This window comes from Lethenteron reissneri, unplaced genomic scaffold (assembly GCF_015708825.2).
Source record: "Lethenteron reissneri isolate LAM-NWPU_2019-01 unplaced genomic scaffold, ASM1570882v1 scaffold_115, whole genome shotgun sequence".
NCBI classification, from domain to species: Eukaryota; Metazoa; Chordata; class Hyperoartia; order Petromyzontiformes; family Petromyzontidae; genus Lethenteron; species Lethenteron reissneri.
This window is the reverse complement of record NW_026890838.1, coordinates 1064608-1090291: the sequence shown is the minus strand read 5'-3', so window position 1 is coordinate 1090291 and position 25684 is coordinate 1064608. Positions and strand designations below refer to the sequence as shown.

General features: G+C 43.3%; 1 protein-coding gene across 1 annotated transcript in view; it reads right to left on the bottom strand.

Moving 5' to 3' along the window:
* Positions 1 to 25684, bottom strand: part of LOC133361594 (oocyte zinc finger protein XlCOF6-like) — a 97533-nt gene that overhangs the window by 4722 nt on the left and 67127 nt on the right. The window lies entirely within an intron of this gene.

Genomic DNA, 25684 nt, shown 5'->3' with positions numbered 1-25684 from the left:
TTGTGGCAGATTTGACTCGCGAACCGTGGAGTTGACGTTTAAATAAGTATAACCCGTAAAAACAAAGTTTTTCACTCTAAATCCTTTATATGCGTGGCGGCTAGAGTCCTCTCGTCCTCTGGCTTGAGATGGCTGCCACCTATGGGTCAGATGATTGTCTGCAGTATTAAACAATTGGTAATTAAATATTTAATTTGTTTTCCCTAAACAGTGTAACATTTTGGAAAAAAAATTTCACGAACATTAATTGTCTCACACAACGAGCCTGTGTGCAAAATGTCAGCTCGATTGGATCACGGGAAGTGGGTTAAAAAATGACCGAAAGGTTTGCACGGTCGTAAGCAAGCAAGCACGCAAGCAAGCAAGCAAGCAAGCGAACTTAATATAAAGGATTTAAAAAAGTACCCGGGTACCATGCGATAAGCCCCGTGGTGAGCCAGCGCTAATCGTATTTTGCGTCCGTCAACTTTAAAGAAGTTAAATTAACAATTTAGTATAAGAATAGGTTTTCCCATTTTTTTTCTGGCAACAAAACTGGTGTTAAGATGTTAAAACACCAAACTTAAACCTTTTTCAAGGAATCATTTCTGCATAAACACTATATATATTTGTGGTCAAAATGCAACAAAAAAAACATGCTCTGATAGTATATGCATTGTCATAATAATAGGGTTGTTCCCCTTTTTTCTGGCAGCAAAACCAAAACCTTTTTACAAGGAGTCATGTCTGCATTAATCACAATACTTGCAGTCAAAATGCAACAAAAAAACTCTGATAATATATGCATTGTCCTTGAAACTGATTGGTCCACACCAGAGACAGCTTTCTTTAGAGCCTCATCTCAATTGGTGCTAGACCAGATGACGCCAAAAGGCGTACAGCTCAAAGGCAATACACTATCAAAGTAATGAGGGCTCAGGGTAAACATCTACATCATTAGACCTCCTTTGCCAGTACCAAAATATAATAGGTTTGATAATTGTTGTTTTTTTACCCTTCTATCTGGCAACAAAACTGACACCTTTTTACAAGGAGTCATGTTTGCATAGACCACAATACCTGCAGTCATAATGCAAACAAAAAACATAACTCTGATAATGTGCACTGTCCTTGAAGTTGATTGGCCCACACCCGAGACAGCTTTCCTTAGAGCCTTGTCTCACATGGGTTGGACCAGATGACGCCAAAAGGCGCACAAATCAAAGACAATGCACCATCATAGTATGAGAGCTCGGGGTAAGCATTTACACCATTGGAACCTCATTTGCCAGTAAAAATATAATTGTTTTTTACCCTTCTATCTGGCAACAAAACTGACACCTTTTGGTGTCATCTGGTCCAACCCATGTGAGACTAGGCTCTAAGGAAAGCTGTCTCAGGTGTCGACCAATCAACTTCAAGGACAGTGCACATTATCAGAGTTATATTTTTTGTTTGCATTATGACTGCAGGTATTGTGGTCTATGCAAACATGACTCCTTGTAAAAAGGTGTCAGTTTTGTTGCCAGATAGAAGGGTAAAAAAACAATTATCATATTTTTACTGGCAAATGAGGTTCCAATGGTATAATACAGCGGTCGGGAACCTATGGCTCGCGAGCCATATATGGCTCTTCCGGTGACGGCATATGGCTCCCAGACAATTTTGAGTTGAAAAAAAAAAAATAATAAAAATAAAAATAAAATCAGTTTGGAACTGATTTTAAAATACTTGTGATATTGCTTAATAATACTGTGTCATTTTAAAGTAAACAGAAATTAGTTTTGAAGATAAAATTTCTCGGGTCACGAATCCCGTGACCAGAAGTCGCATTAAAAGTAAGACATTTAATTTATTATACGTTAAAAATACTATATGGCTGTCAATGAAATATATTAATAAATATATTGCGTTTATGGCTCTCCCAGTCAAAAAGGTTCCCAACCCCTGGTATAATAGGTTTGTTCCCCTTTTTTTCTGGCAGCAAAACTGAAACCTTTTTACAAGGATTCATGTCTGCATTAACCACAATACTTGCAGTCAAAATGCAAAAAAAAAAACCACACTGATAATATATGCATTGTCCTTGAAACTGATTGGTCTACACCAGAGACAGCTTTCTTTCGAGCCTAGTCTCAAACAGTGATAGACCAGAGGACGCCAAAAGGCGGAGGTCCCATGATATAACAATTTAGTACTATTAATTATTATATTACTATGCTGAGCACGCGCCAAAGCACATATCTGCGCATGCGCGAGACCGGGGCCCCTGCATGGGACTAGGCCTTATCACAGCACTGTTAAGTACTATATTCTTGGTTCTTTTGGTAAAGTCACATAGATAGAAAAATCTTAATAAAAAAAGTTAATTAAAATCGAAATAGTAAAAATAATAAAAAAAAACACTAATATAGATAGGCCTGGTTCTTAATCGGAGTTAAGTGTACTGGCAGTCTATAATGTAGACTATGTTTAGGGCCAGCCTAGCTCTAATCTCAGAGAGAATAAGATTGCTCCGATTTTAACTTGATAATTTAGACAAGACTCTCTTACAATCACACTCAGCATTAACAGATCAAATGTCCACATCTGATTGGGACCATGTAGATAACATGACAGTTTCTTCAGATACTTCAATGTCAATTAAAGGTAAAGTTAACTTGATTGCTAAATTCAACCTCATGTCAAAAAAGAAGCCCAAGCCACACGTTAAAAAGTCAGATGTTAACAAGATTTTTATCAGAGTAACAGCCCAATTTCCGACAGACTAAAATCGGTACTAGCTAAAGGGTTGAATTTCGCAGTCTCCCCTAAACACATCCCCCCAGTGTGTCATATCATTGCCCAGGTCGACATAGCCCTCAAAGGTTTGGGACACATCCCGGCAGACGTTGCAAGATTTGAAATCGCTGCTATCCTCAAAAACGCTAAGAAACCCGTTAGCAACATCAGCAAGTCATCTTCTTGGTTCTTTCGGTAAAGTCACGTAGAAGGGAAGTAATAAAATAATAAAAATAAAACATAATAAAATAAAATAATTCTCACGACGTTTCGGCTACAACGCAAGCAGCCATCTTCAGGTGAAGAATGAGACACTACCAAGCTAGGAGCTTATATATAAGCTGCGTTGGAGGTGGAAGAGCGCCTTAACAAAAATAATGTGCATATGAAGAGGAATTTAGCATATTCATGGCAAATGCGTAGGAAGTGGGTGGGGGGGTTTCAAAGTCATATTATGCCCATGCATTATGCAGGATCAGCAGCACCAAGGGGGGTGCAGGGATTAGCAGTAACAAACGAAAGGAATGTTAATGATATGTAGCTGCAGTTACTCAACAACCACGTAGAAAACTAAAGTATAAACTACATAAAAAACTAAAGTATAAACTGCATAGCACCATCAGTATACTTACTATACTCTACAATAAGCTGAGTTACTAACAGCAAGTAATACATTACAATTCTACGTCGTAAAAATTATATAATATGCTTCCATCTAAACTTTATTCTCTTACATCACACGAGCATATACCGTACTATATACTGCCAACATTAAATTATATACTGTATTGCTGTAATCCAACCTATACCTTATACATTTTAATATAACACTATGTATTATTCTACCCACCCTAATGTGTATCGAAATGGTTTATTACGTCCTTCCAATGATTGCTAAGCCAGAATCCATCTTCTCGGTTAAAATTGTCTCTGTGTTTGTATATGTGGATCGCCTCATGAACGAATCTCTCATGATAGCCAGATGGCTTGCAGAGAACCTCTGTCTTGGAGAAGTCAATATCATGTGAGCCCACTGAGTTGTAACAGTGATCTGCCACGGCTGAGGTGTTTGTCCTACCGTGTTTCAGGTCAGCTTTATGTTCACGGATGCGGTCCGAGACATGTCGTTTGGTTTCCCCAATGTAACTGCTACCACAGAGGCAACTTAGTTTGTAGACGCCAGGGTACTGTATGTCTGGAACCGCATCTTTTACAGACGGTACCAGATCACGGATTTTATGTAGTGTTGAATCGGACCTGGATCTTGTGTTTAATCAGGATTTTGGAGATCTTTTTTGTGACCCCAGCAATGTAGGGTAAGGTGATGGTCTTGAAAGGCTCCGCAACAGGAACCTTCTTGATGGTTGGAGTGATGGCTTTGCGGATTGTGTAGTCGGAGTAACCATTAGCCTTAAGAGCTTGGCGTACGTGTTTGAGTTCACTGGCAATGTGTTCATGGTCGGAGATGCATTGGGCTCTATGATATAGAGTCTTGATGAGGGAATTCTTCTGGGATGGATGGTGGTGGGAATCCGGTTTTAGGTAAGAATCCGTATGGGTGGCTTTCCTGTAGACAGAGTGGCTCATTGAACCATCAGGTCTCCTTTTGATTAGGACATCCAAAAAGGGTAGCTTGCCATCTTTTTCGACTTCCATGGTGAATCTGATGGCTGGGTGTATGGAGTTGATGTGGTCGAGAAATTGGTCTAGAGCAGCACGGCCATGTGGCCAGATGACAAAAGTGTCGTCTACGTACCTCTTCCATAAGGTCGGGCGTAGAGTGGCAGTCTGGATGGCGTCCGTCTCAAATTTCTCCATGAAGATGTTGGCTACAACCGGAGATAGGGGGGAGCCCAATGGGGTGCCCTCAGTTTGCTTGTAGAAAGTTTCATTCCAGGTGAAGTATGTATTGGTTAAGCAGTGTCTCACCAGGGGGGCTACCCCAGCATTCAGTCCATGATGAACCAAGTCTTCAATTATTGCGATGGTGTCAGGTACAGGAACCTTGGTGAATAAGGAAACCACATCAAAACTGACAAGCAAATCGTCTGGGGACAGGGCAATCCCCTTGATTGTCGATACCAGGTTAGTGGAGTTTAGTACCGCAGAGGTGGTTTTTCCAGTGAAAGGCCGTAGGATTTCAGACAAAAAACGAGCCAATTTATAGGTGGGGGAGTTGATAGTAGAGACAATGGGACGAAGAGGTGTATCTTCTTTATGTATCTTTGGCAAGCCGTATAATCTTGGTGGCCTGGCTGCAGAAGGTTTCAACGAGAACTGTTTGGTCTGATCAAATAATGCGGTTGAATCAGAAATGATTTTGTTGGTTTTAGTGACGAGGCTGTTGGTGGGGTCTCTTTTTATTTTTGTATAGCTGCCATCACCTTACCCTACATTGCTGGGGTCACAAAAAAGATCTCCAAAATCCTGATTAAACACAAGATCCAGGTCCGATTCAACACAGTACATAAAATCCGTGATCTGGTACCGTCTGTAAAAGATGTGGTTCCAGACATACAGTACCCTGGCGTCTACAAACTAAGTTTCCTCTGTGGTAGCAGTTACATTGGGGAAACCAAACGACATGTCTCGGACCGCATCCGTGAACATAAAGCTGACCTGAAACACGGTAGGACAAACACCTCAGCCGTGGCAGATCACTGTTACAACTCAGTGGGCTCACATGATATTGACTTCTCCAAGACAGAGGTTCTCTGCAAGCCATCTGGCTATCATGAGATATTCGTTCATGAGGCGATCCACATATACAAACACAGAGACAATTTTAACCGAGAAGATGGATTCTGGCTTAGCAATCATTGGAAGGACGTAATAAACCATTTCGATACACATTAGGGTGGGTAGAATAATACATAGTGTTATATTAAAATGTATAAGGTATAGGTTGGTTTACAGCAATACAGTATATAATTTAATGTTGGCAGTATATAGTACGGTATATGCTCGTGTGATGTAAGAGAATAAAGTTTAGATGGAAGCATATTATATAATTTTTACGACGTAGAATTGTAATGTATTACTTGCTGTTAGTAACTCAGCTTATTGTAGAGTATAGTAAGTATACTGAATGGTGCTATGCAGTTTATACTTTAGTTTTTTATGTAGTTTATACTTTAGTTTTCTACGTGGTTGTTGAGTAACTGCAGCTACATATCATTAACATTTCTCTCCTTTGTTACTGTTAATCCCTGCACCCCCCTTGGTGCTGCTAATCCTGCATAATGCATGGGCATAATATGACTTTGAAACCCCCCCGCCCACTTCCTACGCATTTGCCATGAATATGCTAAATTCCTCTTCATATGCACATTATTTTTGTTAAGGCGCTCTTCCACCTCCAACGCAGCTTATATATAAGCTCCTAGCTTGGTAGTGTCTCATTCTTCACCTGAAGACGGCTGCTTGCGTTGTAGCCGAAACGTCGTGAGAATTATTTTATTTTATTACTAGCTGTACTACCCGGCTTCGCCCGGGACTTGTATCCACCACGGCCGGCCGCCTTTGTCTCCCCAGTGGCGATGTTAATACGCCACACCAGTTACTCGTTTTGCGGCTGAGTCCCTCCCTCACCACTCTCCCTCCCTCACCACTGTCCCTCCCTCACCACTCTCCCTCCCTCACCACTCTCCCTCCCTCACCACTCACGCACGGCCGCCTTTGTCTCCCCAGTGGCGATGTTAATACGCCACACCAGTTACTCGTTTGAGGCTGAGTCGACCTAGGGGAGGTTCAAATAATCGTCACCGGTGGTGGCCGTGAGCGGGAATGGAACTGGGTTCGCCGGGTTTGTAGCGCAGCGTAGCGTTAACCACTACACCCACCGCTCCTCACACACCACACACGCACAGACACACACACAGACACACACACAGACACACGCAGACACACACAGACAGACACACACACACAGACACACAGACAGCACGCTAACCACTACACTACCGCTCCCGACACACCACACACGCACACACACAGACACAAAAAGATCCCCCGTATAGCCTACAGACTGTAGGGGCAAGTGCTGTTAGCGAGCACCTATGAAGGCCGGAACGGTACACGAGGGGGTGGGTGGCCAGCACCACGCCCGACCGCCTTTGTCTCCCCAGTGGCGATGTTTACACACCGCACCAGGTACTCATTTAAGGCTGAGTCGACCTAGGGGAGGCCCAGGACCGGTTCAGATAATCGTCACTGGTGTTAGCCGTGAGCGGGAATCGAACGCGGGTCGCCAGGTTCATAGCGCAGCGCGCTAACCGACACACACACACAGACACACACACACAGACACAGACAGCACGCTAAGCACTACACTACCGTTCCCCCTACACAACACACGCGCGCGCGTCCATAGGTACACATACACGCGCTTGCTGCAGACACACACGACTGTCAGGGTGCGTACGGCAGTAAACGACTGAAAAAAGAAAGCGGCAATGCTGCGCGAGGAACGCCTTAGACCTGCAACACATTTGTGTAATGCGAGCGTAAACACACAAACACATACAAACACATACACACACATACATACACACACATACACACAAACACATACACACACATACACACACACACAAACACACACATACATACACACAAAAACATAGACAATACACACACACATACATGCAGACACACAGACAGACACATAACACACATACATACACACAGATACATACACAGAAACACATCCACAGACGTACATACACACATACATACAGACACGCAGACATACACATAAACACATACAAAAAAACCCACATACATACACACACACATACATACACACAAACACATACACACACATACATACACACATGCATACAGACACACAGACATACACATAAACACATACACACATACACATGACCCGGCTTCGCCCGGGACTTGGATCCACCACGCCCGGCCGCCTTTGTCTCCTCAGTGCCGATGTTAATACGCCACACCAGTTACTCGTTTGAGGCTGAGTCGACCTAGGGGATGTTCAAATAATCGTCACCGGTGGTGGCCGTGAGCGGGAATCGAACTCGGTTCGCCGGGTTGGTAGCGCAGCGTAGCGTTAAGCACTACACCCACCGCTCCTCACACACCACACACGCACAGACACACACACAGACACACACACAGACACACGCAGACACACCCAGACAGACACAGACAGACACACACACACACAGACAGCACGCTAAGCACTACACTACCGTTCCCCACACACCACACACGCACACACACAGACACACACACACAGACACACACACACAGACACAGGCAGCACGCTAAGCACTACACTACCGTTCCCCCTACACAACACACGCGCGCGCGTCCATAGGTACACATACACGCGCTTGCTCCAGACACACACGACTTTGAGGGTGCGTACGGCAGTAAACGACTGAAATAATAAAGCGGCAATGCTGCGCAAGGAACGCCTTAGACCTGCAACACATTTGTGTAATGCGAGCGTAAACACACAAACACATACAAACACATAAACAATACACACACACATACATGCAGACACACAGACAGACACATAACACACATACATATACACACATACATACACAGAAAGACATACACACACATACATAGACACACACATACATACACACAAGCACATGCAAACAAAGATCCCCCGTATAGCCTGAACAGACTGTAGGGGCAAGTGCTGTTAGCGAGCACCTATGAAGGCCGGAACGGTACACGAGGGGGTGGGTGGCCAGGACCACGCCCGACCGCCTTTGTCTCCCTAGTGGCGATGTTTACACACCGCACCAGGTACTCATTTAAGGCTGAGTCGACCTAGGGGAGGCCCAGGACCGGTTCAGATAATCGTCACTGGTGTTAGCCGTGAGCGGGAATCGAACCCGGGTCGCCAGGTTCATAGCGCAGCGCGCTAACCGCTACACTACACACATACATACACAGAAAGACATACACACACATACATAGACACACACATACATACACACAAGCACATGCACACACGTACATACACACATACATACAGACACGCAGACATACACATAAAGACATAGAAAAAAACCCACATACATACACACAGACACAAACACACACACATACATACACACATACATAGAGACACACAGACATACACATAAACACATACACACATACACATGACCCGGCTTCGCCCGGGACTTGGATCCACGATGCCCGGCCGCCTTTGTCTCCCCAGTGACGATGTTCACACACGACAGCAGTTACGCGTTTGATGCTGAGTGGACCTAGGGGAGGGCCAAGTCCGTTTACAATAATCGTCAGCGGTGGTGGGCGTGAGTTGGAATCGAACTGGGGTCGCTCAACCAGCTTAATGACTATTTGTACAAAGAACATATAAAGAATCGATTATAATAACCAGGCTACAGTCCACATTATAGACTGCCAGTACACGCAGTCAGCTTCATAAGCAGGCTAGAGTGTACATGATAGAGTGGCAGTACGCTCACCGAGCTTTATAAGCAGGCTACAGTGTACATGATAGACTGGCAGTACGCTGCCCCAGCTTAGTGACTATTTGTACAGTGAACATTTAAGTAATCGATTGTTGGCACGTTGGGTTTAAAAGTAATATAAATTGCACACATTGTGGTGGGGGTGGAGTGAAGAGTAGGAAAAACTTTGATGAATTTACCTCAGAGTGGCGTGGTGGGTGTCGAGGCCTAGTAGCGTGCAGAGCCTGCGGCCTCGCCAAAATTGTCCACCCGGCAGAGGCAGGGTACGGGTGGCGTGCCTTCCCCCCCTCCTCAGCGCTCCAACAATACTGTGTAATGGCTGTTATTTAATTATTTACGGAGCCTATGAAAGTGGCGAAGGCGTGGCTAGCCGTTGGCAGGGGCAACCGCCGTCCAATGAAACTGCAGCCCTTGGCGAAGGCGTCGCTAGCCGTTGCCAGGTCCAATGAAAGCGGCGAAGGCGTCGCTAGCCGTTGCCAGGGGCAACCGGCGTCCAATGAAAGTGCGTATGGTCCGAAATCCACACACACACACACAGACTCACAGACAGACATGCACGATTTTATATATATAGATGTTTTATTTTTATTATTTTATTACTTCCCTTCTACGTGACTTTACCGAAAGAACCAAGAAGATGAATCCCTGCAGTCACGAAAGCTTTAAATCGAAACATCAGCAAGGACGAGCGTTCTGAACTCGCTCAATTAAAAAAGAGAGATGACATTGTCATCCTCTCAGCCGACAAAGGCAATGCCACTGTCATCCTGGATAAAACCACTTACAACAAAATTCAGGACCTTCTTAATGATGGCAGCTATACCAAAATCAATAGAGATCCCACCAACTGCCTAGCCACGAAAACCAACATCATCACTAATTCGACTTCTCTAATCGAACCGACCACGCAGCGCTCTCTAAAACCTTCGGCTGCTAGACCACCCAGATTTTATGGCCTTACAAAAATCCACAAAGTAGGTACCCCCTGCTCCGTCCTATCGTCTTCACCATTAACTCACCCACCTACAAACTGGCCCGATTTCTGTCCGAGACCCTGCTTGCTTTCACGGGCAAGAATACCTCAGCTGTACTTAATTCAGCTCACTTGGTTTCTCTAATCAAGGACATCTCACTGTCTCCCGATGCTTTGCTTGTCAGTTTCAAAGCAGACTCCCTGTTCACCAAGGTACCTGTACCTGACACCATTGCAATAATTGAAGACTTGGTCCAACAGTGACTGAATCCAGATGTACCAACTTTGGAAATGAACTGCCTTACCAACACTTACTTCACCTGGAATGGTACATTCTACAAACAAAATGAGGGTACCTCAATGGGTTCTACATTACTACTACAGCCAGGACACACTGCTTTAGAATTAGTATAGCGACTACTACAGCCAGTACACACTGCTATAGAGTTAGTCTAGCTACTACTACAGCCAGTACACGCTGCTATAAAGTATAGTAGCTATACAGTGAGGCAAAAAAGTATTTGATAACCTGCTGATTTTGTACGTTTGCCCACTGACAAAGAAATGATGAGCTTATAATTTTAATGGTAGGTTTATTTGAACAGTGAGAGACAGAATAACAACCAAAAAATCCAGAAAAACGCACGTCAAAAATGTTATAAATTGACTAGCGGTAAGTACCCGGCGTTGCTCGGGCGAAAAAGATACACACATGGACTTACACACATACATTGACCCACACACATAGAAACACATCAACTTAGACACACAAACACACATATATGGTTAAATCCAGGAAAGGATCGTTAGCAGGCCAGCCTAAATGTTTCTAACTGGCGAAGATGTTCCATTAGGGGGGTGCATGTTTCGCAAGCGTAGAGAAGGGAGGGAATTACCGTGGCCGAGAAGACCTGGAGTGAGACCTCTGCTGTTAAACCGGAGCCAGTCATGAGCACACTGGGCAGGTATTGGAATCTCGGCAATCTCTCCACAACTGCCGCATCACCAATTTTGAGTTGTGGGGGTGGATTGTTCGATGGTACAAAATACGCAGGCAGGTGCTTAGTTTTGGTGGGGCTAATGGTAAGGCCCCACCTCTTAGTGGCAAGCTCCAGGTTCAGCCGCAGTTAGCAGAAATCACCAGAGCATCGGCATACATAACATGGTTGAGCAATAGGGAGGCATCCCTTGACCGCACCCAGGCATCGATCAACCTCCCATTGTATCTGTACCATATGGTAATTCCTCGGGAACAGCCATTGAAGTCTTCACGAACTACGTGGTAAAAAGATATGTTATATAATGTGGAGCCAGAGGACATTCCTGTCACACCCCAAGGTGTAGAGGGAATGGCTCTGATTGACGGCCACGTAGTTTGACGCGGGGCCGCTCACCAACATGAAGGTCCTTAAGGATCGTGAGCAAAGTTTGAGGGACTCTGAAAGCATGAAGAACAACCCAGAGGCCAGGCCTACTGATGGTATCATAGGCCTTGAATAGGTCAATAAAGCACATACATTCACTCACATACACAGATGGACCTACAGACACGCAAAGAAATGGACTTACACTGACTGACATGGAGCCATGCACACAAAGCGACTAACACAGACGGCCATGGACTGACACACAGACATATCGACTCACACACACAAAGACATGGACTTACACACACACACACATATGGACTCACACACGCATAGACATGCACTTTAGATACACACACATGGAGTTACAAACACATATATCGACGTACACACATACAGTGACTCAAACACATCGACTCACACACAGACATACGTGGACTCACAAACACATTGATGTAAACACACATGTACTTACACACACATATCGACTAAGACACACACACATGGACTTACACACACTTACATAGACTGACACACACATTTCCCTACACACCCATAGACATATGGACTGTGACACACAGACATCTACTTTAGATACACACACATGGATTAACACACACACACATCGACTGACACACATAGACACACAAACGCACATTGACTTACACACTCAGATGGAGCCATGCACACACATCGACTCACACACACGCATTGACTTACACACACACACATCGAGTGAAACACACACGTATGGACTTACACACACATGTGGACTAAAACACAGACAGCGACAGATACGCACACAAATGGACTGACACACACACACAAACAATTGTACGTACACACACGGGGCGCTGTCCGTTTGAAAAAGACAGACACACACATGGACTTACACACAGACATGGACCCACACACGTAGAACCCATCGACTTACACGCACACAAACACAAATGGACTCACACACACAGACATCGACTTTAGGCACACGCATGTAGTTTCTACACACGAACATTATAATAGTAATAGAGTATTAAGCAACTTATTAGTTTAATAATAGAAAAGAATGAAGCCGAGTTGTTATGTGTACACAAACATTATCATTGTAATATTTGTAAATGTATTTGTTTAATAATACAAAGCAATAAACCCGAGTTCTTAGCGAAAGAGTGAATAAAATAGTACTTTACATTGGCGTAGTAACGCCTCGTCCCGTGCAGAGCCCGCGGCCTCGCCAGATTGGCAAGCCAGAGGAGGTGAGATATTGCCAGGATGCGGGCTGGGCCACTACCCTCGCCCCCCCCACCATCCCCCCGCCCTCGCCAGAATAATACTATGTAACCGCTTTAATAACATTAAATTAATATCTAAGGACTTTATATCAGTAACTGCACGCATTGGGGTGGCGGGGGGAAGAGGACATCACACTGTGAAGAGAAATCGGCAGCGTGATGTGTATATCTATTCCTTGTTAAACGCGTAAAATAAAATGTCCCCGTGAGCTCGAGTGAACGCGCACCACTTGACAGGGTCCACCCCCCACCCAACGCAATTAGCGTCACTTGGTACGGTCGATGTGGCGCAATAAGGAAATAATTAATCATAAAAACGGCACAAATGTGTTAATTAAGCTACTTTAAAGTTTACGGATTGGAAACGGAATAGCCTATTCCCACCGCGGGGCTTAGGGCGTGCCGCCTGTCAAATTATTTTTCTACGTTCAGCCCACCGTCCGAGAGCCAAATCCCCCGCAAGCGCGAGCACGCGAAGACTTTTATATATAAGAAAAGAGAAAGATGTGTATTTTAATGAGGGAAATAAGTATTTGACCCCCTCTCAATCAGAAAGATTTCTGGCTCCCAGGTGTCTTTTATACTGGAAACGAGCTGAGATTAGGAGCACACTCTTAAAGGGAGTGCTCCTAATCTCAGCTTGATACCTGTATAAAAGACACCTGTTCACAGAAGCAATAAATCAATCAGATTCCAAACTCTCCACCATGGCCAAGACCAAAGAGCTCTCCAAGGATGTCAGGGACAAGATTGGAGACCTACACAAGGCTGGAATGGGCTTCAAGACCATCGCCAAGCAGCTTGGTGAGAAGGTGACAACAGTTGGTGCGATTATTCGCAAATGGAAGAAACACAAAAGAACTGTCAATCTCCCTCGGCCTGGGACTCCATGCAAGATTTCACCTCGTGGAGTTGCAATGATCATGAGAATGGTGAGGAATCAGCCCAGAACTACACGGGAGGATCTTGTCAATGATCTCAAGACAGCTGGGACCATAATCACCAAGAAAACAGTTGGTAACACACTACGCCATGAAGGACTGAAATCCTGCAGCGCCAGCAAGGTCCCCCTGCTCAAGAAAGCACATATACATGCCCGTCTGAAGTTGCCAATGAACATCTGAATGATTCAGAGGACAAATGGGTGAAAGTGTTGTGGTCAGATGAGACTAAAATGGAGCTCTTTGGCATCAACTCAACTCGCCGTGTTTGGAGGAGGAGGAATGCTGCCTATGACCCCAAGAACACCATCCTCACCGTCAAACATGGAGGTGGAAACATTATGCTTTGGGGGTGTTTTCTGCTAATGGGACAGGACAACTTCACCGCATCAAAGGGACGATGGACGGGGCCATGTACCGTCAAATCTTGGGTGAGAACCTCCTTCCCTCAGCCAGGGCATTGAAAATGGGTCGTGGATGGGTATTCCAGCATGACAATGACCCAAAACACACAGCCAAGGCAACAAAGGAGTGGCTCAAGAAGAAGCACATTAAGGTCCTGGAGTGGCCTAGCCAGTCTCCAGACCTTAGTCCCATAGATCTGTGGAGGGAGCTGAAGGTTCGAGTTGCCAAACGTCAGCCTCGAAACCGTAATGACTTGGAGAAGATCTGCAAAGAGGAGTGGGACAAAATCCCTCCTGAGATGTGTGCAAACCTGGTGGCCAACTACAAGAAACGTCTGACCTCTGTGATTGCCAACAAGGGTTTTGCCACCAAGTACTAAGTCATGTTTTGCAGAGGGGTCAAATACTTATTTCCCTCATTAAAATGCAAATCAATTTCTAACATTTTTGACATGCGGTTTTCTGGATTTTTTTGTTGTTATTCTGTCTCTCACTGTTCAAATAAACCTACCATTAAAATTATAGACTGATCATTTCTTTGTCAGTGCGCAAACATACAAAATCAGCAGGGGATCAAATACTTTTTTCCCACACTGTACCTCGCGGGCCTCCTCCACAGAGGCTCTTCTTGACACTCCTGGTACCAGTCATCTGCAGGTCCGATCACCTCAACATCCTCCAATCTCGTCTCTAGCTAATGCCATGCCTGTTCAGCCCCTAATATCTGGACAAAAAGCTGCTTGAGCATGCAGTGTCTGGGAATGCGGGGATTCATGACCGAAACAATGCAGCCTCGCCTGCCAAAGAGGCTGAAGATTATATTCTATATATTGATATCTTAAGGATCTGTAAGTTCTAATTACAATATAGTCTGGTTGAATAGAGGATGAATCATAGGCAGGCCAGCCTTCATTGTATAAGCCAGCACAGATGGTCATTAAAATAATTTCACATTTTGCTTTCACAGAGTAATATCTGTGGCCAAGAAGAATCACAGCTTTGTTCGTTAGTTTCTAAAAACGCTTGTCCTGGTGAGGGTCGCGGTGGCAGCATGCTGAGTAGGATAGTCCAGGCCTCCCTTTCCCTGGCGACAGACTCTAGCTCATCCTGGGGAATTCCCAAGCGTTCCCAGGCCAGCAGAGTGACAGTCCCACCAGCGTGTCCTTGGCCAGCCCCGGGGTCATCGCCCAGTGGGACAAATCTAGTAGAGTTCCAGGGGCAGTCTATTCGGGGGCATACTTACATATATTCTATATTGATATTACCCCTAGAGCCAGGCCCAGCGGTTGTGTTCACCAACAAGCGCCTCCTGGCCGTGTGACCCACGTATCTCAGTCGTGCAAGCTCGAAATGGCTAAGTGGTGCCATCCTGTGCACCGGCCATCTGCAGGATGAAGGGTGAGGGGCGGGTGCGATGCCAGTATGGCAGGGAGAGGGATGGTCTCAAGCCAGACTAGACCTTGGCGATGGACAAAGCTTTGTATGGAGCAAAAGTCCAGGCACCTTCCACACAGTCTTACACAGTCTAATGAAATAATGCTGCTCGACTAATTTGAAGTGAGACTTGGGCTGCCAACCCAGAGCCGGTAATGAATACATTAACCAGGTATGGAAGCGCCTCCAACACTTGTAGAACTGCCTTATTCATGAAGAGTTGAGGAGGTGCAGTGTTATGACATGACATTCCCAGGCAGGTGATTTATTTTCGTGGAACATTTGCAAGGCCCCATTTCATGATGGAATTATCAAGGCACAGAACAAGATTCCCTAATTCCATCAAATTGAGTAGTGATTACTAAATCATCAGCAGATGTAACGTGGTTGACCAGCAGGGAACGATCCTTTAACTATAACCAGGCATCGATTAGCGTATCATCATAACCGTAACAAATGCAATGGTGTTAATATGACCATTGGAAGTTTCTCACACTACATAGTTATTTCTTGATTTAAAGCTTTCATGACTGCAGGAATTCATACTCTTTGGGTCTTTCGGTCAAGTCACATAAATAGAAAATAGTAAATCTCGACGTTTCAATTGCAACACAAGCAATCGTCTTCAGGTGAGAGAGAAAAAGCTACTGAGGAAAGGTCTTATATAGGCCTGACATGGGTGCATCAAGGTAGGTGGGTGGAGCTAGATATGGTCCAACCTCAGAGGCTGGGGCAGTGGCCTTTGTATTGAGAGATTAGCATGTCAATGGCTGGGGCAGTGGCCTTTGTATTGTGATAGATTAGCCTGTCCTGAGATGGGTGCATCAAGGTAGGTGGGTGGCACTAGAGATGGTCCAACCACAGAGGCTGGGACAGTGGACACCCAGTCTGTCAATACAAAGACATCCAACCTAGTAATGAAACTCAGAGTCAGTTAACATCATTATAAAGGATGGAAACATTATAGCAAGTTAAGCCTTTACCTGGTTAATCACGTCCTTCCAATGATTACTCAATTTGTAACCATCTTCTCAGTTGAAGTTGTCTGTTTATATATCTGGATGGCTTCTAGAACAATCTTTGATGATATCCAGTGGGTTTCCAGATTACCTTCGTGTTGGAAAAATCAATATCATGTGAGCCCACAGCGTTAGAACAATGATCAGCCACGGCCGAGGTATTGGTCCCTAACGTGTTTCAGTTCCGCCTTGTTTTCATGAACACGGTCCGAGACATGTCGTTTAGTTTCCCCAATGTAACTACTGCCGCAGACACAACTTAGTTTGTAGACACCTGGGAATTGCATGTCAGGAATCACATCCTTCACAGATGGGATCAGATCACAAATTTCTAGCAGCTTTCTCTCTCTCTCACCTGAAGACGATTGCTTGTGTTGCGATCGAAACGTCGTGATCGATTATTTTCTATCTATGTGACTTGACCGAAAGACCCAAATAGTACATAGTTATTGAAGATGCTATGTAATGTAATGCATGGGGCCAGGGTTAATTTCTGTCAGAAGCCAAGTTGAACAGGAAATGGCTCCGACTCCTGGTCATGCAGCTTTAGACCGTCCTGCCCAAAATCATACAAATCCTCAAATAATGTGAGCAGAGGCATAAATTTGAAAACAAATAACCCAAAGCCCCAAGCCTCTTTATGCAGAGATCTAGTTTCTGTTGAAAATCCGTACACCTCTGCTGTAGTCAATAGACATAAAATACAGCAAATCAAGCATATCGCGAAAGTATAACATTCAATACTTAAGCCTGATCTAAGTAATGGCGTTAGGTAAACGTCAACTAAAATTCACATCACAATTGAAGTACTGGACTGCATTCCAAATAAACAATTGAAATAAAAACGGAGAAATCGTATAAGAAAATATTCCAAGACAAAAAATAGTATAAATCTATAAATGATAAAAGGGCAAAACCTCTTCTTATAGTTTGATGCTGGCAAAGGAGGTCCCATGAAGTAGTGAGCCAGATGAAGACAAATTAAACTTAAGCATAGAATTAAAGCAAATGCAATCAGGCGAGGGCAGGAGGCAAGGCCCCGTATGGCTAGGCCCCGCGTTGTAATGTTCCAACCTGGACATCGATTCCATACTCGCTGCTCCTCAATTGATATACCTACGAGAGAGAGAGGAGCGAGGCTCTACCTGGGTGAACAACAACAACCACCACAACAACAACAACCACGATGTGAACTTCTCACCACGGATCTCAGTGAGAGCGCGCGCAATTCAGCAGCTTCCAGATATATCGTGACGTCACGCGGCAGCAGGAGGTGACATGACGTCACTTGCGGGGTTCAACACAATCTCCTCCTCCGACGAGCGGGGGTGTAACTGAATACATTATATTCTTGGTTCTTTCGGTAAAGATACGTAGAAGGGAAAAAATACAATAATAATGTATTATATAAAAAATATTTTATTATATTATATAAATATATGATATGTTTTTTTTCCCTTCAACGTTACTTTACCGAAAGAATCAGGAATATGAATCTCTGCAGTCACAAAAGCTTTAAATCCAAAATCTAATAAATTATGTTAATGAGACGGGCTTATGTCCAGTGATGAGGCGTGGATGCTGAACCCGTCGCAATGAACTCGCGACGGTATTTATGAATAATATTCTTAGGTTTTTTCGGTAAAGTCACGTAGGTAAAAAATTGAAATTAAAATTAATAAAAGTAAAATAAAATAAAAATAAAAAATCACGACGTTTCGGAGGCAACACAAGCGTCCGTCTTCAGGTGGAACCGTCACAGCCACGACAGCTGTATCAAGTAAATGAGAGATTACAAGAGCTACCACTCCGTATATATAATGGTTGAGGGGGGAAGGGCCCGGAAAGGCACACTTTTTAAATCCTTTATATTAAGTTCCAGTGGCGGCTCCTGCAAAATCTCTCAGGGGGGGCAAATGTCTGGATGATTGATAAGGATAAGGTCCACCCATGCAATGGATAAATTAACAGCTTAAGCATGTAAAGGCAACTTCACTTCTTTAATATTAATGAAAAATAAAGTGACTCTTACAATACATCTTGTTTGTTTCTATACTCACTATTAAAACAAACCACTCAAGTTTATTTTATTAAAGATTCCACTAGGTGGCAACAAATTATATTGTTGGATGAAACGTGCTTACGTATGATGACGTAAGCACGTATGATGACGTAAGCACGTATGATGACGTAAGCACGTTAGGGCGAGCCCTGCCGGAAGCCATAGAGAATGCATTGCAGCGCCCCCGTTCGAAAAAAAACATCTTTGAATGTAAGTCTATGGGGCCACTCGGGGCGATTCTCAGCTGGAGGGAAATCGCCCAAAAAGAGGCGGTACTCCACAGAACGTAGCATGACACTGACTGGACTATATCCAGAGGCTGCAGTGACGGCTAGCGTGACTCTGTGGTTGAATGACATTGGTGGTGCGTCGCCCAATCGCCCTAATGAAGAAACCGCCCCTGTTAAGTTTGCTTGCTTGCTTGCGTGCTTGCGTGCTTGCTTGCTTGCTTACGACCGTGCAAATCTTTCGGTCGTTTTTTAACCCACTTCCCGTGATCCAATCGAGCTGACATTTTGCACACAGACTCGTTGTGCGAGAGAATTAATGTTCGTAAAAAAAATTTTCCCAAATTTTACACTGTTTAGGGAATTTTTTAAAATATTTAATTACCAATTGCTTAATGCTGGCAGACAATCATCTGACCTATAGGTGGCAGCCATCTCAAGCCAGAGGACGAGAGGACTCTAGCCGCCACTCATATAAAGGATTTATAGTGAAAAACTTTGTTTTTACGGGTTAATTTTTTATTAATATGGTAAGGTGAGGCTTAAGACTAAGAATAGACTGCATAACAAAAGACTAAGCCTTTGTTATGGAGAGGTGCGGTTTGTGACTAACGCCTAGCCTACATAACAAAAGTGTGAAAAAAGAAAAAACTAATCCTGGTAAAACAAAACTGGCTGTCTATCAGTAACCTGTAATAGTTGTCTGTCAAATAAGATGGTCCAAATAAGTGTAGTTAAATCTTTTTTGTTAGGTTAATCACATCTTTCCAATGATTACTCAGTTTCATCTTCTTGGTTCTTTCGGTAAAGTCACGTAGAAGGAAAGTAATAAAATAATAAAAATAAAACATAATAAAATAAAATAATTCTCACGACGTTTCGGCTACAACGCAAGCAGCCGTCCTCAGGTGAAGAATGAGACACCACCAAGCTAGGAGCTTATATATACGCTGCGTTGGAGGTGGAACAGCGCCTTAACAAAAAGAATGTGCATATGAAGAGGAATTTAGCATATTCATGGAAAATGCGTAGGAGGTGGGCGGGGGGGTTTCAAAGTCATATTATGCCCATGCATTATGCAGGATTAGCAGCACCAAGGGGGGTGCAGGGATTAGCAGTAACAAAGGAGAGAAATGTTAATGATATGTAGCTGCAGTTACTCAACAACCACGTAGAAAACTAAAGTATAAACTACATAAAAAACTAAAGTATAAACTGCATAGCACCATCAGTATACTTACTATACTCTACAATAAGCTGAGTTACTAACAGCAAGTAATACATTACAATTCTACGTCGTAAAAATTATATAATATGCTTCCATCTAAACTTTATTCTCTTACATCACACGAGCATATACCGTACTATATACTGCCAACATTAAATTATATACTGTATTGCTGTAAACCAACCTATACCTTATACATATTAATATAACACTATGTATTATTCTACCCACCCTAATGTGTATCGAAATGGTTTATTACGTCCTTCCAATGATTGCTAAGCCAGAATCCATCTTCTCGGTTAAAATTGTCTCTGTGTTTGTATATGTGGATCGCCTCATGAACGAATCTCTCATGATAGCCAGAAGGCTTGCAGAGAACCTCTGTCTTGGAGAAGTCAATATCATGTGAGCCCACTGAGTTGTAACAGTGATCTGCCACGGCTGAGGTGTTTGTCCTACCGTGTTTCAGGTCAGCTTTATGTTCACGGATGCGGTCCGAGACATGTCGTTTGGTTTCCCCAATGTAACTGCTACCACAGAGGAAACTTAGTTTGTAGACGCCAGGGTACTGTATGTCTGGAACCACATCTTTTACAGACGGTACCAGATCACGGATTTTATGTACTGTGTTGAATCGGACCTGGATCTTGTGTTTAATCAGGATTTTGGAGATCTTTTTTGTGACCCCAGCAATGTAGGGTAAGGTGATGGTCTTGAAAGGCTCCTCAACAGGATCCTTCTTGATGGTTGGAGCCTTTCAAGACCATCACCTTACCCTACATTGCTGGGGTCACAAAAAAAGATCTCCAAAATCCTGATTAAACACAAGATCCAGGTCCGATTCAACACAGTACATAAAATCCGTGATCTGGTACCGTCTGTAAAAGATGTGGTTCCAGACATACAGTACCCTGGCGTCTACAAACTAAGTTGCCTCTGTGGTAGCAGTTACATTGGGGAAACCAAACGACATGTCTCGGACCGCATCCGTGAACATAAAGCTGACCTGAAACACGGTAGGACAAACACCTCAGCCGTGGCAGATCACTGTTACAACTCAGTGGGCTCACATGATATTGACTTCTCCAAGACAGAGGTTCTCTGCAAGCCATCTGGCTATCATGAGAGATTCGTTCATGAGGCGATCCACATATACAAACACAGAGACACTTTTAACCGAGAAGATGGATTCTGGCTTAGCAATCATTGGAAGGACGTAATAAATCATTTCGATACACATTAGGGTGGGTAGAATAATACATAGTGTTATATTAAAATGTATGGTTTACAGCAATACAGTACATAATTTAAAGTTGGGTTCATCTATGGCAGTATATAGTACGGTATATGCTCGTGTGATGTAAGAGAATAAAGTTTAGATGGAAGCATATTATATAATTTTTACGACGTAGAATTGTAATGTATTACTTGCTGTTAGTAACTCAGTTTATTGTAGAGTATAGTAAGTATACTGATGGTGCTATGCAGTTTATACTTTAGTTTTTTATGTAGTTTATACTTTAGTTTTCTACGTGGTTGTTGAGTAACTGCAGCTACATATCATTAACATTTCTCTCCTTTGTTACTGCTAATCCCTGCACCCCCCTTGGTGCTGCTAATCCTGAATAATGCATGGGCATAATATGACTTTGAAACCCCCCCGCCCACCTCCTACGCATTTTCCATGAATATGCTAAATTCCTCTTCATATGCACATTCTTTTTGTTAAGGCGCTGTTCCACCTCCAACGCAGCGTATATATATAAGCTCCTAGCTTGGTGGTGTCTCATTCTTCACCTGAGGACGGCTGCTTGCGTTGTAGCCGAAACGTCGTGAGAATTATTTTATTTTATTATGTTTTATTTTTATTATTTTATTACTTTCCTTCTACGTGACTTTACCGAAAGAACCAAGAAGATGAATCCCTGCAGTCACGAAAGCTTTAAATCGAAAAATTACTCGGTTTGTAACCATCATCACGGTTGAAATTATGTCTGTGTTTGTATATTTGTATGGCTTCGTGTACAAACCTTTGATGGTAGCCAGGAGGTTTGCAGAGCACCTTGGTCTCGGAAAAGACAATTTCATGAGAGCCCACAGAATTGTAGCAATGATCGGCAACGGCCGAAGAATCAGTTCTGCCGTGTTTCAGATCTGATGGCAGAACTGATTCTTCGGCCGTTGCCGATCATTGCTACAACTCTGTGGGCTCTCATGAAATTGTCTTTTCCGAGACCAAGGTGCTCTGCAGTCTATTCTTAGTCTTAAGCCTCACCTTACCATATTAATAAAAAAAGTGTTCCTTCCCGGGCCCTTCCCCCCTCAACCATTATATATACTGATGAGTGGTAGCTCTTGTAATCTCTAATTTACTTGATACAGCTGTCGTGGCTGTGACGGTTCCACCTGAAGACGGAAGCTTGTGTTGTTTCCGAAACGTCATGATTTTTTAATTTATCTTTTATTAATTTTAATTTCAATTTTTTACCTACGTGACTTTACCGAAAAAAACCTAAGAATATGAATCCTTGCAGTCACGAAAGCTTCAAATCTAGAATTTATGAATAAATAATGTTCATGAACCGCCAGTGACTGGGCGTAGCTGTTCCCAAATAAGGATTTTTACTGGAACGGAAATCGACAGTGACGAACCAGACGTGACGTCACGCTCAAAAGCGCGGTGGAGGAGGGGGTTGGGAGAGGGGGTGAATACCTTGGTGACATGACGTCACTAGCGAGGTATACCTCCCTCAGGCGTCGATCAACGAACGAGGTAATGTGGAGTTGTGACGTCAGAGAGCAGGGGTTTCAGTTTTCAGTGTCACTTTCATTTATTTGGTACGTATAGCCCTGTGAGCCATTCGGCTCTTGAATCGGGTGCAACCGCAAAAATAAACATGAACAAGAAAACATCTTAAAGTGACTATGCACAAACAGAAAAATCCAGGAAAAAACTGAAAAATCTTCCAGAAAAAGCACATTACACCAACGCTGTGTGCAAAAATCCCAGTGGGATGCAAGTCAAACAACAACAACCACAAGACAACTTAGATTAAAGCCATCAGTTTAACTCCGTACTACAACAATCAAACATGGCCAAACCAAAACACTTTTCGAAATCACCAAAATAAAGCCATAAAAGCAATGTAACAGTGATCATAGGAATTGTGACCGAAATTTCACAATAAACGACATAAAGAACATGTACCACCAAACCCTATAGCCATAGCTGGCTGCATGAGTCACTCCACAACAGCAGGAGCATCAGTATGACTATCAACATTTTTCAATGCACCTTTAAAGATCAGCACACTAAATAAAAACACAAGATCATACTTTGCAGCGGTCATCTGAAGCGAAACATTTGATTTTAGGCCACTGAATAGCAGTGGCAGCATGTGGTGTACAACTTCTCTAGAGCAGTTTTGAGTGAAGATCTCATTGGTAGTGATTCAAGTTGCAGTTTATTGGCAATAGCATTGCAGACCCTGGGGGCATCAATAGCAAAGGCCCTTCCTCCAGTATTTGTACGGCAATAAGGAATGAGAAGCTGATAAATGAGTGAAGACCTTAGGTCAAATTTGTTCTTTGAAACAGAGAGGAGATCCAGCAGGTAGTCTGTCGATTTTTTTTGTAAGTACGTTGTGAATAAATAAGATCTGATGCACAAGACGTCGAACATTAAGAGATGTTAAGTTTGACCCAATGTCGAGATCACAGTGGTGGGTTCTATATGGGCAGTTCAATGCAAATCTTAAGGCCGAGTGATAGATTGGGTCAAGCTTCTTCAGTACAGTACTGTGGGGCTGATTTATATACGATGTCACAGTAATCAAGTAGAGGCAGTATGGTAGCTTTTATCAATTCCAAACGGAACAGAGGGGAGAAGCAGTGCTTGTGTCGATACATAAAGCCAATTTTTTTGGTCTTTTTACCAATATGATCTTCAAAATTCAGTTTTGAATCAAGGATGACCTCAAGCTACTTATAGATCTTGACTTGCTCTATTTGATAAAAAAAAATAAGGAATGTAATTGGGGGAAAATAACTTCCTGCTTTAGTCCTGGTGAAAAGCATAGCGCCTTGGTTTTGGAGGTATTCAGGACTAGTTTAAGAGCAACTAGCTAATGTTGTAGTTTGTTGAAATCACCCTGGAGCTTAGCAATTACATCATCCGGAGAGCGGCCAGCAGTAATCAGTATCGTGTCATCAGCAAAAAGATTTACCGTGGAATGAGTTTATTTTGAGTTTATTTATATTTCTTTTCCATTGCTCTCTCTCTTGAACAGAGACCCCTTGGGTGCGTGAGCTCAACAACCACGTGAACACTATTGTATGTGTATACACATGGTATTCTATGGGTCTTTCGATAAAGCCACGCATATAAAAAAAAATATCACGATGTTTCGATCGCAACACAAGCGATCGTCTTCAGGTGAAAAAATACAGCGAGAGAGCTTCTAAAGCAGGACGTTATATAGGCCTGAGATGGGTGCAGCCCAAGGGGCCGTCCATAAATGACATCACGCATCTAGGGGGAGGGGTCAGACATTTGTGACAATGTGTGACGAGGGGGGGGTGAGAAATGTGACGTCACATCAAAATGCGCAATTTTAAATAAATATTGAATTGTTATTACAACACTACTTGTGAAAACAACACTCCTACAAAATCAGAGTGCAGCCCCACATTAAATACGCACTACAATGACAATAGTTTAAAGCGATTTGAAGCATGATTTATTTTAAAAATGGAAATATGGTTTTGGGGGGGTGCAGAGCTTTGTGACGTCATATTTGAGGGGGGTTTGACTTTTTGTGACGCCATGTGACAAGGGGGGGGGGGGGGGATAAAAAAATCGTCCAAATTCGCGTAACGTCATTTATGGACGGCCCCTAAGGGTAAGTAGGCAGGGCTTGAGATGGTATTTGCATGGACAGTCATTCCTCGGTATACGACCGCTTTTGAATACGTCGAATTTGGTATACGTTGTGTTTTGACGAGAAAAAAATGTCTTGGGATACGACATCTTGCTTGGGATACGACGCGCTTGCTAGAACTTGTATGGGTCGGGATGAGTCACCGCGTACCCGCGTTTTCCCCGTTCACGACTGAAACAAAGCGCCGCTCATAACAGTATTGTCTGGAATGACTTCAGGCACATTCTTAGAAGAAGGCAAAAACAAACTTCAATGGACAGGTTTTTAGTAAAACTCAAACTTGGTGAGCCTCAACCAGGTCCAAGTCAAGAAAAAAGACAGAAAAGAGAATGAGAAAAAAACCCCAGAATGTCAGCTTCCTGAAGTTTTAATGGAAGGGGACTCTCCATCCAATAAATAACATCTCCTCCTTTTCCTCACCACCATCCTCGTAGGCTATCAACTCCTCTCAGCAAGATAAAGTGATGTTACATTTTATTTTTATAACAATTTATTTTAATTTATTTATGCATTTTTTATTTATGTATGCATTTTAGTAATAAGTAG